The sequence below is a fragment of the Pteropus medius genome, unplaced genomic scaffold (genome assembly GCF_902729225.1).
Source record: "Pteropus medius unplaced genomic scaffold, Ma_sr-lr_union100, whole genome shotgun sequence".
NCBI classification, from domain to species: Eukaryota; Metazoa; Chordata; class Mammalia; order Chiroptera; family Pteropodidae; genus Pteropus; species Pteropus medius.
Genome location: NW_024349804.1, coordinates 9,085,754 through 9,104,263, shown reverse-complemented (window position 1 = coordinate 9,104,263; position 18,510 = coordinate 9,085,754). Strand labels below are relative to the sequence as shown.

Sequence of the window (18,510 nt, the reverse complement as noted above, 5' to 3'; positions counted from 1 at the left end):
TCTATTGATCAGTCAACTGGAGTAGAGGATCACTTGGGGTCAGGCTCTACTTCCCACATCTCTTTTTCTCAACTTCGAGATCGAGTAGTGAAGCCTAAATGACTTTCCAGATCATGTGTCACTTCCACATACCCTGTCACGTTTGATCTTCATGTTAAGTTTGTACAACCAACAGAGCAAAAATTGTTACTCTCATTTAACAGGAAAAAATGAGGACTAGCTAGATTACCAGATGTGCCCAGAATCACACAGATCATTCTAGTCTCTTCCTCCTCTCCCATATTTCTGCTACACCCAGCAATCTCTTAGGTATTTTCATAAGTATAAGACACATTTAGTACATTATAGCCGAACTGAATTCATTATTGTGAGTGCAAAGCTTAGATTTGCAGCTCAATTCTTCCGCCCTTCTGAATCCGCTTACTACAAAAACTCATGCTGGATTGCAAAAATGCTAATGATAATTTGACTAATAATATTTGTGCGCCTCCCCACAAACCAGCTTTCAGAGTATAAATATTGAACTGTCCACCACCCAACCGAAACAACTCCTCCTGAGTTATCACTAAAAATTCGAGACTATTTTTTTAAGTTCCAGAAGGCTAGACTGGTCCATATTTGTAAATATTAACTACGATATTTTTTTCCTGAGTAGTCCGATCTGATAACAAAGCATCCAAATTGGGTTGGGATCTGTGCTAAATGAAACTTTCATTTACATGAAATGTGCTTTTTAGCCAGGACGAGTCAGGGTATAAAGAGGCACACTTCAGCCAGAGGCCTTGACTCTTTATCGTTCATCAGTCAAGGTGAAAAGCTCACTGAAACTCCAGTGAGATTGGATTTAACATAAACTTCCTGAGTGAATTCCATTATTGCTAAAATAACTAGAAGGAAATCATTTAAATATTTTCCAGAGTGCCAATATTGGGGCTTATTTAGCTTTTGACGGATGGAATTTTGGGAAGAGTGCACCCTCCTTCAAAGTGTCAAGGATTGCTTAATATCTAGAAAGAACATTGAAAGAGTATTATTTCCATCTTCCTGCTAATGAAACATACCCTGATAGAAATGAATCAAATCCTACTTTAAGTATCCAGTAATGGACATCGGTACTTCCATTGGGGGACGTCATTCCATTGGGGGACATAAAATTATGTTGGTAAATACAAACCAAAGTGAAGTAAAACAACCATGAAGGCTTACTGCACCCCTTCTTCAGAGAAAAGAAATGGGTGATAATGTTCTCATATACTTACTATAGTCAGGTTTAATATGGTCATGGAGAGAACAGTTAATACTTCAAACATCTGTTAGAAACCTCATTCGGTTAAAAGAAAAACACGCAACGAGTTCTTAATTTGTTAAGATGGAAATGATCAAATTTCCATTTTTAGGATACAAAGGAAAAGAAATACAGTATGAACATTATTCTTAAGGAGTAATTACCGGTTACGTGGAAATGATTTTAACTTGAAAAACGGATTAGTACCTTATATTATTTTTTCGTATAATTAAGAAAATCAGCGTGGTATAGAAGTGGACATGAGGCATCTATCAAAAAGCCAAAAATAAAAATTTGTGTAATCTCTTGATAGTCATTCATCTACCCTATTAGCTTTTCAATATTTGACATTTAGTGAGCACCTACTGTGTGCCAGAGTGTGACATACCAGAGAACAAGGATGAATAACACAGTCACTGACGGAAAGAGTTTGCAATCTAGCAGACAAGACAAATAAATCAAGGATTCAGGCCTCTGATGATAACTTTAATAGAGAAAGTTTGACCTCTTGACTTCATTCTCCTCCTGTATGTATTATAAGATTTGGACGAGGAGTTCTTTGAGTCTCCTTCCAGTTCCAAGCAAACAATTCCTAAAGCTTTGTGGGCAACTATATCATTAGTATGAGGGTTTGTTCTAACCTTCATTGCAGTTCAACAGAAACAGCCTTCAAACATCTCTTGGGGATGAGGAGCAAAGCATAGGGGATTTGGACCGCAGTAAGGTAATGGCTAGGTGGAGAGCCAGAGGGAAAATAGAGTAATCACAGGGGGATCATTTCATAAACTATGTGAATGTCTCATCAATGACTCTATACTTGAAACTTATTTTAAAAAGCTCTAATCGGCATCCTAGGAGTGAGAGAGAGTAGAAAGGAGAAATTCATGGGGATGGATATTTTTAAGCACCTAATATTATTAGTCTTTGTTATACTGGGTGTTTTACACTCAATGTCTAACTTCACCAAAAGAAAAATCGCACTGAGCTAAGTCTTACTATGTCAATTTTATGGCTGAGGAAACTAAAGCTGTGTGGATCATACCACATGACTGAAACGAAATACTAGTAAGTACCTGAGTAAGATCTAGACCCTTCTAAATGTCGAACGAAACTTCACGTTGTAAGGCTAAGGCCAGTCCACTCCAAGGCTTTGCAAACTGCGTTCTGACTTCTGCTTTTTCCACATCCCTTCTCATCGAAGGAGACCTTGTTAGTCTGTTTGAATTTAATTTAACAAAGCCCTTAAGTCACATTCCAAAACCATATCTGTTTTAGAGATACGAAGATGAATGAGACATGGTTCCTCCCTTCAAGGAGTTTAAATCTAGCAGAGATGAAATGTTAACACGGAAACAGAGAGAAGTAGAGCAGGACGAAATATGTCGTGATAGACATTTAAATCAGGTGCGATTGTTCGGTGAGCCACCACCGGCGCCCTCTGTGATTGGAGGCCACTTCCCTCTCCTCCCTCCCACGAACCCCGCCCCCAGCCACGTGACATTGTCTCAGTTCCTGATCCCTCCAAGGCTTCACACACCCCGTTTCCGCTGCAAGTCCTAGTTCCCCTGCCCGCATCACTCACCCCATCCCGCTGACACCTCGCCAACTGGTTAACTCCTACTCGTCTTTTAGGACAGGTCTCAATCTGCGACCTCTCCGGTTTGCAATAGGGGCCCTGTTTATTTTAACCATATTACCTGGGGGTAGGTATGGTGAGGCCAGCTGCAGATCGAGAGAGAGAAAGTGGAAAGAGTTTTCCAGTTTTCTTTCTCAGAGTTGCCTGCAGGGCCACACGGAGAAGCACAGGGGCCAGTTAGGAGGAGGGAAAGGAGACGGGGGAACTGTGCACAGCTCCTGTACTTGGTCCCCACAGGAAGGGCAGGCAAGCAGGGCAAGTGGGTGCAGACTTCACAGCTCCTTAAGAAGGGAAACTGACTGGCCTCTAGTCAGGGTCTCAAAACTAAATCAAGACAACATTTTTAAAAATGCTATTAAACTGTTGTGTCATCTTAGACACCTTGGACAACGCCTACCACAAAATGCATGCTGTGTATAGTTTCCTATCATGTTTCTTGTCTTTCCTGCTTGAGTAGACTGGCTTATTGAGGGCAGGAACAGCCCTGGCTTCCACATCCAGGAATCGCCTGATAAATGAGAGGGAGCGGCAGCCATACTGTGCTTTTCACGAGGACCGGCAGCGCCCAAGGAGCTGGCACGCCGAGCGGGAGACCCTGACGATGGGCAGAGTGGCCATGCTTCGAGGTGGGTTAGGAAGCGGTTACTGAGGAATAACAAATGGTTTTTGGTTTTTCAGGTTAACATTCATGGAGAAATATCAAGGTATATGAGACTACAAAAGATAACAAGGTCTGATCAAGAAAAACTTTATATGTTAGGCTAAGGAACTTGGATTTTAGCCTATATGCAATGAAGAATTATCAGGCCCCAGCATAAGAAGATGGTCAAACTGTAAGTACCATAGTTTGCTTCTCAACGTTCAGCCGCCACAGGTCTACGCACAAACACTGTGACATCTATAGCCAGCCTTCACGTGCATTTCACAGCAGGGCCTGTGACGAGATGTTGTCATGTTTCGATGAACCCCAAATGAGCTAAAGGAAATCCTCCATCTCTTATTACTAGTAAATTCCAACTTGTTTTTTACTTCTTTTCCCAGTGGAGCATGAGTAGGTGAAAAAGCACGCTCTGGAAGTATAGCCAGTGCATATTCCCAAGTAATATGTAATGCCTAACGTATAATTGCTAAAGTTGTAAAAGATCTGGTCTCTAGGCAAGTTATATTTATCTAATGACAATCCAACCATCTTTAAATCACTGTTTAATGACCATCCTGCTCTCTTATTAGGGGAAAACCATACATAGTGTGATACCGTACTAGTTTATTATTTTTCTTCAGACACAGACATGACACCATAACATTAAGAAGCCATGTCGCTGGCCATATTCAAATAAATAAAATACACGAAAAGCCGCAATCTGTGAAGGATCGCAGGATTTCCATAAGAAAATGGAAATGGAGATGCAGACATCTGATTTGCTCAGTTCCTTCATGAACCCTTTGCAGCTTGCTCCATGTGAGACACAAAGGGCTTTTGTGACGCACATGCTGTGCATCACAAATGGAGATCCCGGGCCAAAGAAAATACACAGTTACCAGAAGAATAAACCCAGGATGAAAAGCACAGAGGTAGCATCAATAGACGTCTAATATGCCATTGGCCCCATCTGGTTAGAATCACATCATCACAGCTGGAGCTGGAGTAGACCCTCCAGGCCAGCCCATCCATACCCTTGCCAACACAACAATTATCTTTTTGAGGACCAGGTCCGGTTCAATTTCACATGTCTCAAGAGACAAGAATTCCACAGATTCCGTGGGCGAGATATTTACCATATTTAAAGAGGCAAGTGCAGTCATAGTACAGATTTCAGTCAGTAAATTAATCGCATTCAGCTTTTGAAACATAAGGGGTTGGCTTTTTTAAATAGATATTTTCCAGGTAGAAGACAGGGTTTGGCGCCTGGAGAATCACGATTGAGAGAGAAATAAGATTGGTAGTTACAAAATAGTCACAGGGATGTGAAGTACAGAGTAGGAATATCATCAGTAATATTACGATAACTATGTATGGTGCCAGGTGGGCACCAGAGCAATTGGGGAATCACTTCATAAATCATACCAATGTCTGACCACTATGCTGTTCACCTGCAACTAAAATATAATAATATCGAGTGTCGACTGTCATCAAAAAATAAAAAAATTAAATTAAAATTTTAAAAATTGCCCAAATCTGAGAGCTAGATTTAAAACTAAAGCATACATTTTTTGATTCCAAATTCTTCGCTTTTCTCATTGTAATTGTATGCTAAATGTCTGCCTCTGTCTAAAATATTTTCTTGATTGATAGTTTTATTGCAGAATTCTCCCAAGGGGTTAGGGATTATTTTAGAAAATTCGATTCACTTGAACTCTCAATATGAAATCCAAATATGGAAGGATTTGTAATTTCAGAGGGTTTAGCAATGAGGTCGGTTCTACCGCAGATTATTTTTCCTTGTAGGTTCTCTCAATGTCCCAGCCCGCGATGCTCCCACAAGGCTCCTGAGCTCATCCCCTCTCCAAAGCAAAGGCTTCTCTGACACATCCCTGAGAACTGGCCAGTCAGGCTCTGCTTCACCACCTCTAATGATGGAGCACTCACTGCTTCAAAAGCTTGCTCAATCTGTTGCTAGGGTGACTAAGTTGTCCCGGTTTTCCCAGAACTTTTCTGGTTTTATAACTGAAAGTCCCACCTCTGGGCAACCCACTCCTGGGATGGTGGGTTATCCTACCAGCGTTGAACAACGGAAATCATTAAAACCCACTTTTGGTTGGTTTTATAATAAAACCTTCGACCAAAGTTTGTTCTTTGCTGATATCAAGATCATCTCTGGTTTGCTCCAGCTACCAAAGCCTGCTGTAAAACTGCACTTTCCAGCATGGCCTTGCCATAAACCATTGGATACATAGGTCATAGAGCTAAACTTCTAATCTTTTGGCTTGATAGACAGAGCCTGATAACACACTAGCAACAATCTATATCATTTAAATAAAATATTCTTCCTACAAGGCTCTAGTGTGTTTTGTAATTATTTTCCTACTTTCCAGATTGAGTTTTATGATAGTTTAATAGAAATAAGTATAGTCTATTATAATCTATCATGGGTGGCGATAATTTATTAATAGTAATTGATTCTTAAACAAAAATTAGTTATTTCCTCATCGCATGCACTTAGCGGGGGGAAATATTGTCATCTAAGGTTTCATCACTGAGCATAATGTGCCTCTGAAAGTTGATCTTTTCTGTCTTTCTTTTTTTTCTTTTTCTTTGTTCTTTCTTTTTCTTTTTTCTTTTTAAATATGAGTGCACCACTTACTCTTCAGGAGGAAAAACAGTGTCTACATTATTGGGTGCTGAGGGACCACCAAAACCAGGAAATTCATGTTTTATGAGTTTTCCCCCAAATCAAAGCAACAGGGTCATGGTCGACATCACCCTTTCACTCCGGCTGGGTACTTTCAGAGAGGTGCTTTTGAGGGCAAAAGAAATACTTTGCAGTAAAAAGCACAACCATTTCATAGCTTTCTTTCCTGCTGAAAGTCCAGACTGGGACCCTACGGCCCCATATACGGCTCTGCACCGGCCCAGACAGGTGTCTACGCTGCTTTGACTTTCTTGCCACTTATGCTATCTGTCACCTGGTAGAACACTTCGTACACCTAGTTCTTGAATGTACATTTTCTTTATGTAGCAAAACAACAACAACAACAATTTAAAAAAAAAAACACCCAAATTATGATCACCGTGGTAAATATCAGAACTTTGAGAAGCAAACACGTCTGGGGAATATTTAGGTTGGTGGTACCTTTGGGAAGGCCGATAAATACCATCTAGTAAATGGAGTAAGACTTCGAAGGGCTAAAATTTTAAATTATAGAATGTCAGAATAAAATGGGGCTTTAGAGATCATTTAGTTCAACCACGCCCATTTCACAGATGGGAAAATTAAAGTCCAGGGAGCAGGGATCATCACACTGATGGTCAGTGGCAGAGTCCTGAAGATAGCCAGATGGACCTCTCATACTAATTTAACAAGGCGAACAGTGATTCTTCACCAGTGGGGGTTGATAGTTGAGACTGGGTTGATATTAGGGGAGCTGAGAACACTGAACACACTCTCAAGCTCTCTCGTGTAACTTCAGGAGATATTTATACCTTGTGAAGCACACCTTGAGATGCCCTGTTCCATGCTCCAGAATTCAATATATTTTTTAAAGGAATCAATTTTTTGTTGTTGTTTCATATTCATATTAGGGCTTTAAGCGAGTTCTGCATGAACAAATTCTTTGGATATAAAGTTTAAAAACCAGATATTTACCTGAAGCAGCAGTAGAGTGGGACCTTGGCAATGTCACTCAAATGAACAGCGTGGGATATCTAGATCGGATTGTTCTGTATGTAACCATGATTCAAACTTCCTACACAAATTTAAAAAAAAGAACTTTTTATTTCAGTTTTCCCAATGTTAGCTATACTAACTATACTATAGTGCATTTTTTGATATGTAAATAATGAAATAGCTGATATTTGTAACTAATATTTATCGTGTTCTAACTCTATACCAAATATATGCTGATGAATTTGGGTGTTATAGCTCTGTACAAAATAAGCTAGGTTTTATTGTACACGTTTTATAGTTGAAAAGAATCGCATTCCAGAGAGGTTCCAACATTTCCCAAGGTCATCGCCCAGGGTGATCACCCCCTTTCCCACACCCTCCCCCCACAAGGCAGGAGGTATTTGACAATGTCTGGAGGCATTTTTCATTGTCATAACTGGGAAGGTGCTATTCACATCGAGTAGGGAGAGTTCAGAAATGCCACTAAAAACAGGACAAACTCCTCCTATGACAAAGAATTGTAATGCCAGTAATGTCGAGGTTGAGAAACCCTGAACTAGTTGGTGGCATATTGAGAATTCAAACCTAAAGACCACGAATCCAGAGTGCACACTCAATATCTGCTCTCGAAATGCATGTTTAATGTTATGCTTTATCAACATAATCTATCATTTTGCAAAAAGTCGTGCTCACTTGACAGATTATAACTCAGAGTTTTTAGGGTCTAAGAGGTGGGTGTGAGCACTTCTGGGTAGACTGTGGCAGAGCTCCCCACACATACGTGCTACAGAGCTGGTAGGAAGGATGGAGCCTGCCTCAGAGAAACACAGGGGCCAGGTCCATTCCAATGGGAGTCTTTACCTAAAAAAGGGTTCTGAAGATCGTTGCTGGGTCACATCTTATTGAGAAAGGTGCTTTGCAGAGATTCATAAAATTAAAACTCGAGTAAATTTGTGTACTTAATATTCAATTAGTTTTTCCAATTCTCTTTTGTACAATGAGCTGAGATTGGTATGATTATTAAAGTTGTAACTTGAGGTCTGGTGACACCCAGAAAGATGTCACCAAGCTGGCATGGGCTTCAGCTAAGTCCAGGTCATCAGCTCCATGCTGCAGCCTTCTGTTTGGTCCATTACTCTCCTGGCAGGAGCCAGGAATGTGCTCAGGGGCTTGTGGAGGGATCATGACTTTAGGAACCAAAACAGACTGAGGACAGAGCAATTGTGTCACATGGCCTGAGGTCAGCCTTTGACTGGGGCTGACTCCTACAGCCACCGTCTTCACCTCTAAGCAGGAAATCCCAAGGGTCGTGGCAGTTGCCCACACTCAGTCGATCACAGGTTTTAGCTCCCACCAACTCCTTAGCATTTGCATTGAGCCAGTGATCATTAGGGTAAGGCCCCAAGGGGGGCCGTAGAAACCACTACTTGTCCTTTGTGCCAGATATTCAGTTTACATTCATTTCACAAGTATGTCGTGAGCATTTGATGCTAATTGTACAAGTTTTCATAGCACACACACTGGCGAAACCAAGAAGAATCTAAGACAATTATTTTGCTCTTGAAACTTTAACTCTATTAGTAACATAACCAATGAGACTGTTTTTTAAAAATGTAGTATTCATTTACTCACAAGACATTTGAAAACATCTACGGCGTGCAAAATACTGTGTGCAAAAAAGGCAAACAAAGCTGAATACAGGAGCCTGCTCCTCAGAGAGCTTTGAATGCAGTGCAAGAAGCAGGCAGATGATTTGATAAGAAGAGAAAAGAAAGGAAAAAGAAAAGAGGAGGGACAGGAAGAGGAGAGGACAGCAGACGAAAGGAATTTAGATATAAACTCAGACTCGGATTCTTCCTTGTTGAATTACCTTAGGAAATCGACTGAACTTGATGAGGCTCGGGTTCCTCGTCTGTGAAATAGGCACAATTATACCTACTTTATAAATAAACCAAAAAAAATTTTTAAGTGCTCTAACAAAAGTACAACCATGGGCATTCACTTGCTCTCAGGTCCAGAGATGCCCAAAAGAGATAACCCTGGCTTCTGCCAGCTCCAAAGAACCGCATGATGACCAAGCTCCTCCCATTCTCCCCGCCAAGGATGCTCCAATCCAGAAGAACCCTGTGTTTGGGTCAAATCTCTCTTCTGTTTTCTTCTAGTCCCTAGTCTCGGGGTCTGGATGGAAGGTCCACGAGGGCAGGTACAGAAGACGGGGCATTAGTTCTCTCAGAGTGCCCCAGGGTGTCCCTTAGGTGACAGGCTTTACAAGCATGTCTTAGGCTGACGAACACCGACAGTGAACACCGTCTTCCTGTGTTTTAATCTTCAGTCCTGGCTGTGCATTATTATCACCTCTGGAGCTTGCCTGTAAATGCAGATGTCACCCCACTCCAGACCAATGAACCAGAATCTCTGGGGGTTGAGCCCAGGAAGCTATATATTGAAGAAGCACTTCAGGTGATTCTGGAGCAAAGCCAGGTGTGAAATCGCAGCCGTGAAGCCTCAAGGGGTTGGGGGGGGTGAAAAAAACTCTTCGCTTCCGCTTGGCTCCACACAATGTGCAAAAATCACTCTGAAGAGGAATCATTTTTGAGCTCACACATGAGAAAACAGATTCTTTATTTGACTGTATGATTATTAACCTGTCCATCTACCTGGAGAGTGGAACACACCACTGCGTCCCGTCTTGTGTGTCCCATTTTGGGGACAGCACTGTCTTTCCTTTTCTCTTGGGCTCACATCCATCCATACACCAAATCCTGTCCATCCAACTTTTCTGAATATTTTCAAACCTTCTCATTCTCCTTTCTCCATTCGGACTGCCTTAGTTCAAGTCCTCATTGACTTTTCTATTTTGAAAGTCTATTTCAATTATCTGAATAAAAAAGATACGATTAAATATTAAGGTAAAAAAAAGAAAAGAGAGAGGTGAGAACTAGCACACGAAAGAACTGCTACCTACAGACTCTGCCGGGGGCTTTGCGCATCACCTAATTCTAACCCTCCCAACAACCTCATGACTTCAGTTGTCAACACAGACCACTCTAGAGAGGAGAAGATGCAACAGTCGATGATTATGTTCAATGCCACATAGCTAATAAATGGCCAAGAAGGTTCTTAAGCCCAACGTCCTTCCTACAGCCAAAAGCATTTCAATGAGTTTCACAGCCATTGCCTGTCTGTCCTTCTTAATGGCCGATCTGCAGTCCAACAGCTTTACATAAATTTATTTCATTTTCTTTGCCTGATGGACACCGGGACCAACTGTTCCTTGTCACTCAACTATTACACTTTCATACACGTGGAGCCTAAAAAACCTCTTCTAATTTTCTAATTAATGACTGTTTCATACACTGAGTTCAGTTTCCATTGATAGAGTGGTCACAGATTGCTGGCACTGTCCTTGGCACTGGGGGGGAGGTCAGGAGGGAGGGAGATGACAAGTTCACTGCCACTGGGACACTTGAGTCCAATAGAAGCATGACAAATGATAACCAGGCAACTCAGTTAAGTGCATTCTCTGAAAGCAAGTCTTGAAATAAATAGGAAGGCTGTGTGTGAAACGAGGCTATAGTCTGACAGCCCTCTTACCCAGCTGGACGACCTCTTAGAGAAATAAACAGCATCCTTTTAACCATCCAGACAGGCTCATGGTTGAGCCGATTTATCTGTATCATCTACAAACAATATTTAACTTAATCTAACGCAGAACAGGAGCACAAATATTACGGTCTGGGTCTGTAACCATTCCTCCAGCACTGTGATGTTTATGGGAACATTCAAGGCCAAGATCGTGTGAGTTCTCAGCAGATGCTGCCATTTTCACTGGATGCCAGTTCTCACTTATTCATAAAGCATGTGCTTCAAGAGATCTACATTATTCAGCTGTCCTTCTGGGGGTTGGGGGGTGTCAAGTCAAAGATTTGTGGTTCTGGGCTGAGCTGTGCTTCTCAGTAGCTGTACAGTGTTAAGAAAGCCATTGAGATCACTCTTTTCATTTGGTCAAAAGCCCCCAAAAAGGAGCAGGGCTAGATCTCTCTAAAGGGCTCTCCTGGCTTCACAGTTTGAGAGTTTCATATCAATGAGAAAATGAGATCAATGCTTCTTAACTGGGGAGATGCACAAGTGGTCTGAGAGGACAGGTCTTCACTCCCCCTCGATCACTATGTCACCTGTGTGTGTGACTGCCATTGCCCGCCAGCGCCAGTAACAATGCACTGGGGCTTAGTGCTTCTGCTAATCCCAGATGCCTGTCACGTGTGCCTGCCCACTACCCTACCTGCTAGGGATCTCCCTTAAGCTTGGCATGCCAACACTCCCAGCTGCCATACTGTGTGTGAGCGGGGGAGGTGTCATGTGGCACTGTGCCCAGACAGGAGCCATGGAGTCTGCCTGTGAGAAGCCAAGGGAGGATTTCAAATAGGGGCCTAGCAAGCAAGCAACTTGAATGACTTCCCCAAAAAGGTCTGGGCCCTCGCAGGCTTGAGGATGACCTGTTGGCTTTGCCTTCCCACGATTCGTACCCTCTTCCTTCAGTAACGGCATCCTGATTGTTTCTTCAGGATCGAGCTCTCCCTTACACTCGGTACACATAGTTTTGGTGTGGATGTGGGAGCCAAGCCTCGACCAAACACACGGCCTGTCCCCTGAATACAGTCAGTGTCTCAGTGATGGGTGCGTGACCTGAGTCTGGGAAAATCAGATGAAGAGTAAAGAGAGGTTTTTCTCCTGAGACTACGCACAACAAGAAGGACGTAAGCCTGGGGCTGTCAGTGAGCAACCACGTATGTACGACATTACAAAAAGTTAAAACAAAGGCGAGCAGAGCTCATTGGTGGAGGAGACGAATCCTGACGATTGCATTCTTTGACTCAGCCATACCTGGAAGAGCTTCTTCATTTTTGCAAACCAGCGGAGTCCCTTTTCTGTCGAAGCTTTTGCTACTTGACCAAAAGGTCCACAAGTTACACGCCGAACACCGGCATCGTGCCTTGCGTTTGCTTACTGAAAACCTTTAACAGGTGGTTTGACAAATTTGATGATCTATAAAACAGCTTCTAGTTCTATCATTCAGTGGTATGTTTTATTATTTTAGTTTTTTCAGTGGTCTATTTTTACATTAATATGTCTAAGAAGCAAAATAGTAGAATGAGCAGGCACCGTGAAATCAGACTGAATCTCAACTTACTCACTGCCTCGTTTCAAAACCTTAGTTCCTGAGCCTCTATGAGACTGTGTGAAATGGGAAGTAATAATATGAGGTTGTGCGTTTCTATAAAATACGGAGTGATAATATGTACCTTGAAGAGTTTCTTTCCAGGATTAAATTAAAACACTGAGTACTGAACACATCCCTCACCACATAACATGCAGTCAGTGGGTGACTGCTGTCATTACTTTATTAGTTCACAAAACCAAAAGCCACATCTAGCAGTGTCTAATGTAAATGTAATAATGGTTCTTCCTTACAACATCAAAGCCCAGTATAGTTTACAAAATATTTTCTTATCCACTACCACATTCCTCCTACTCCCCAGTGCTTGGAAGTAGTGAAACTTGGTATGATAACCCCCACTTTAAGGAAAAAGAAACCAAGGTCTGTAGCCAGTAAGAAACAGAATCAGGACCAATGTCACAGCCTTTCAACCTCAAGCTCAGAGCCCTAACTTCCCCACCACGCGGCCCACAGGCCGGTTGCCCAGAGCACGCGCCATCTCATCTCTGCTCCCTGAGTCATGTATATGACAGAGTTACAAAGTGCTAAAGCTAGAAATGTCATTGGAACTCCCAGCCTCCGCCCCTGAAAACCCTTACTAACACTGTCGTTAAAGTGTAGGATGGAAGGAAGAAAGATCGGGGTTAGAATGCACCAATTCGGGGGCTTTGCGACCACAAGCAAGTAAAAAAGTCTCGCTGAGCTACAGTTTTCATACCTGTTTATGGCTGTCAGACGACTGCCAACCTCTTCTGCTTATAGAGAATAAAATGGGCCCACGTCGTAAAACAGCTGCCACGACGCCCGTCTCGTGAAAACCTCTCTGGAATGACATAAATTATCAAATTATTGTTTCGATTATTATTATTATAAACCCACAATTCTGAACCATCGGCGCTTTCTCTACTCCTTACGATCTCTCCACACTATAAACTTTAAAACATAGATAAGCCACTGAGACGAGAGACTGTGCCTCTGTTGACTTGGTACCCACAAATCAATTCGTATTTCTTGAATGTCACGTTTAACGGGGGATTGCGATGCTAAGGCGTTGGTCTGAAGTATGAGCATAAGGGAATAATTACCCTTGAGTTCTTATGTGGGCTCTTCACAGCAGGAAAGAGGCTCCAAAAGTTGATGAAGATGAGAAAAGCTGCATCACACATTCCTGTTCCTTCGAGCACTGTTTCTTTTTGTGTTTTGCCCCCCTGTCTTTACCCCTTTATTCCTTCACAGACCTGCTTCAGACCCAGCTGAGCATCGGGGACAGAGGGCTGGGCGTTGGCCCCACTGGAGAAGACCTGGGCTTCATCTCTTGCTTGTGTTCTGCACTCGCAATTTGTATTAAATTTGTTTGGGGACACATGCTATAAGGTTCAAGAGGCCTTTTTGACTGAATGGTAAAAGGAGCCTATTAGAAATGTGAAATCATAATTTCTGGAAGTCTGGGGACTTAAAAAAAAATGAGGAAAGCTGTTGGCTAAAGAAATGAGAAATACTCGAGTCAGGAAAGTATCGTAGGTGATGGCGTCCGAGAGCCCAAGTCAGCAGCAAGTGCTGCTGAGCCATCGTTACACACCGAGTCGTTATTAGTCATTTCACTGTTTTTCACAGAAAGCTTAAGGGTCTTAAGTCCAAAGCTTATACTCCATTCTCTCTAACAAATCAAAAATCCTGTCCCCTCCGATCACAGAAATCTGCCAAGAGAACATCGAAGGTCAAGCTAAATCCATAAAAGTGAAGCCCCTGAATGGAAAAATACAATTGAATGTCACCAGGTCCTTCTGAACAGGAGGAAAGGTTGAGCATCTCACTTAAGGTCAGGAGCCCAAAGGGCAATGGGGAAGAGAAACAGGGGCCCCCAGCCAGCCATGAGTAAAGCGGCTCAGAAACTCTCGAACTTGGCGGCAGCCTTTCCCTTTTCAGCCCCATCTCGGACGAGTGGGTCACAGCGCAGTCAGAACACTGAGTTGGCCCCCAGGGTCTAAGACCGGGGACTGAATATGAGGACCTGGCCTCACGGCTGGGCCCAGGCTGTGGACCTGGCTCTCTCGCAGCTCCGCAAGGATTTTCCTGTATTAACCTACATGAGTGGTTCACCCTGCCCTAGTCTTACTTAACTACAAAATAATTTCTTCTAACGGCACCAAGCTTACCAGTAAGTTGCATTTTGTAGTTTGACAGATGTGAAGAAGGCGCCCCCAGGACGCTAGACCCAACCCCCTAATATTCACAGTTCCCATTACACTTTTTCACCAGTGCCTGAAATACCACCAAATAGTTCATCTGAAAACATAGTTCGAGTGCCTACCTCAACCCAGACACAGCACTCGGTGTACAGAAGTGATGAAAACAAATGGATCCTACGCACGGTGTAGCTGGAAGACACATCGAATTAAACAGGTGTATGCACATACACAAACATGCAAACCGAGGGTCCCCTGCAAAGTGAGTGGACAGAGTGCTCTGGAAGATTAGAAGTCTGAATCTCAGCTCCATCAGCAAAGCCAATGAGAAGGTGAACTGATGTTGAGCTGAGATTCAACAGGTACTGAGAAGACCCAGGAACGAGTTATTCTAGCTGGGAGATGGGCATGTGCCGGCCTACGGAGAGGTGTCTTTCCATGCCCACTGCCTGTGTTTTGATCGGATGGTTTATATTTCTGTTACTGAGTCGTAGAAATTCCCAAAAACAGACTCACAGAAAGAAACCAAAGGGATGGTTTGATGGGGGAAAAAAGGGAAGGGCGCTCTAGTCAGTGATGCTGCGATGAGTTTGCACAATTCCAGAATCAGTGCGGTGATCACACCGTAAGGAATAAAAATGTGGACTCACTATATTGTATACCTAAAACTAATATGACTAACGGCATACTGTATACCAACTATACTTAAAAATAAGAAGAAAAGGAGATGTTTGTAGATGGAGCACAGCGGACGAGATGGAAAGGAGCTGAATGAAGGCTGGAGGTCACTATGGAGAGGTCCCGTGGGCTTGGCTGGCCACGATAAGCCAACTGCATGTCCATGATGTAAAACCCTTAAAGGCACTAAGCAAGAGGGTGACATCATTTCTCTCATCATTAAAATTGTTCTGGCTTCAGTGAGGTGAACGGAATGGTAGAGGCACAAGAGAAAGCAGGGAAACAAGATTAGACATCTGCTCTGCTCCCTAGATTGTAAACTCTGTGAGGGCGAAGAGTCATTTCTGGTTTTATTCCCCAATATTGCTCTGATGCTTAGAACAAGGGTTGTGCCGTGAAGTTAGTGAATTGGTCCCGATGCAGAATGAAGTCACAGCCTTATTTAGGGTCAATAAGGAGAGTCCTGTGGGTGCCACTTAAGAGGAGCTTTATCAATAAATATTTATTGAATGAATGAAGATCGCTATACTCCAAAAACAAAACAAAACAAAAATACAGTAGCTTGGGTATAATGGTCGAAGTAGAGAGTGAGAAATATGCAGATCGAGATGTACTGAAGGCAGAAAATAAGACTTATAAGCAGAATGGATAGAATGGATGTGAGGGTGGAGAGAGAGGGACAAATGAAGATCGACGCCCTCATTTATGGCTAGAGCAACAAGGTAAGTGGCAGAGGCATTTTTCGGAATGGAAAAACTTCTTGGAGGACAGGTAGGTTCCATTATTGGCCTGTAGCCTGAGTAAAAGCCAGCCCAGTCACCAGAGATCTGTGCATATTATAATAACAGTATATTGTTGCTTAAGTTTTGGGGTGATTTGTTATGCAGCATTACCGTGGCCGCAGCTGAGTGACACAGGAATCATGAGATTCATGAAGACACTGTGAATTCATTGTTGAAATATCAGAATGTCATTGCTCAGAGATTTTTACTGAGGTCTTATTAGACTAGGCAAGACTGATTAAACCACTGTCTCTTGGTGGTTGAATTCTATTTCCAGCCCTCTCCCTCCCTGGGGTAGGATGTGGGGCTGAAAGTTCTACCCTTTTAATCCCTTGGTTGGTTTTCTTGGCAACCAACCTTCATTGTGAAGTTACATAGCACATCTCTCCTTTTCTGCCACCAATGAGTCATCTCATTAGCATGCAAAAGACAAGCATGAGACAAAGACAAATATATTTTTGATTATACCAGGATAGCTACACTCAAAAAGAAATCTCTCTGTTACCTCTCTCTTGCACACAGAATTATATGAGAGACATTTAATGAATCAGAGAAACAGATCTAAACTCTAAAAGAAACCCCCACTTTGGCTACTTACTTTAAACCACTAAGCATTTCCAAACATGTGAGGGGGAAAAAAGAGCACAGAACAGAAAAATCCAGATGATGAAAAAGAATACTGGAATAAACAGATAATCCCCAGAATATGAGAACTTTCAAAATGATTCTAATGAGGATGCTCAACGATATTTGAGAAAATATCACATCAATGAGATTAGCATAGGTTAGTACAAAAGGATTAATCTGGAGACAGGGAAGAAGCATTCATGAAAAATAAAAGTATGATGGTTGAAACTTTTTAAAAATAATGATAATAATAGTGTGGTCTCTGGAAAATACTCCAGAACACAAAACAGAGACAAAGAAAAGAAAAATAGTATAAAAGTAAAGTCTTAAAAGATCAACCCAGAAGCGTTATCTTCTCTCCAAAATAATTCTGGAAGAAAAGAGAGAATATGAAAGAGAATCAAAAAAAAAAAATGCTACAAAGCAGCAGAGTAATGACCATAAAATTTTAAGGAAACTGTTATTTTTAACCCAGAATTTGATATCTAGTTACAATACAAAGTGTGAGACAGAAATAAGGAAATTTCTAGACAGGAAAGTACTAAGAACATTTGTTTTCATGTAGTCTTCTGGGGGGAAAAGGTTTTCTATGGATCCAACAGAAGAAAAGGAGAGATGGGAAGGGGAGCCCGTGGGACTAACGGGCGTGCCGGCAGAGGCTGCGTCCTTCGCCTCTTCCTAGGTGAACGATGGATCTGCTCCCCAGCATTCCTCCACCAAGAGAGGCCATGTTACTGTGCTTGCCAAGGGACTATGACTGGAAGTCACATGTCACTTCCAGCCCATGTGCTTTCCCCATCACCTCCGCATCACCACTAGCTGATCACAGAGGAGATCGAGGATCTGGAAGGTAGCCGATACACCTGATGAAAATGTCTGCTTCGAGAATGTCTGCACAAAGCAGAGCTCCCTACCAGTCCTGGCTGGACTGCAATATGAGTGAAAAATAGACTTCTATAAAATTAAGCCTCTGAATTTGGAGATGTGATTAGCATTTAAGCTAATCTGATTAATATGGAAATATATAGGAGAAAAAAATTCTGGACAAACGGCTCTGCAGAAGGCTGATAAAGTACGAAATCCAAATTTGAACAGAATTCAGAGCATCCTAATAGGTTTTCTTTAAAAAGGAGGTAGATTTTATTAAACAAAGGATATGATTAAAAAGCAAGAAAATTCTATAGACATGGTAAAGAAAGTATATAATTCTTCTGTCAGCAAGTGAAAGAAAACAATTGGCAACACAAAGAAAGAGTAAAGAATGTGTAAGAACATCATGATTTGAGTATAAAGTAAAATATGGCATTATACTGAGCGATTAGAGTAGAGTCTATTTGAACTTAACATCGGAAGTCTTCTCCGTCATCCTAAATAACGTAACATTATATTTCCTTCACTCCAAATCCACCCTACCACATGCCTTTACGGAACATTTACTTTACTACATTGGCATCATCAGAATACTCTAAAGGCTATTTGTTCGCATTCGAATTTTTAGAATCAATTTTAGAAAAAGCAAAAAAAAAAAAAACAACCCTTGAAACAGGGTTGTTTAAATATTAAATATTAAATATTAAAATCCTGATATTGGGTAATTGTACAGCTGACACAACTTGGAGATACAAGGAGGAAAGGAGGTCAAAGCGTGTTGAGGCCCTAACTTTCTCATTGTAAATGGCGAGACATCAAGAAATACTCTTCTAAATTTGGGGGAACAAGAAACACAGTTTTGATTATAACACTTAACAAAAACTAGAGAGTGGCATGTGTGAG

General features: G+C 42.0%; 1 long non-coding RNA gene across 1 annotated transcript in view; it reads right to left on the bottom strand.

Annotated features, from left to right (window-relative positions):
• Positions 1–18,510, bottom strand: part of LOC120582839 (uncharacterized) — a 335,322-nt gene that overhangs the window by 65,061 nt on the left and 251,751 nt on the right. The window contains exons 4-6 of the long non-coding RNA XR_005647663.1: positions 13,183–13,287; positions 9,117–9,158; positions 7,226–7,325 (exon numbers count right to left, since the gene is read on the bottom strand). This is a non-coding gene — a long non-coding RNA (uncharacterized LOC120582839). The remainder of the gene's footprint in view (positions 1–7,225; positions 7,326–9,116; positions 9,159–13,182; positions 13,288–18,510) is intronic.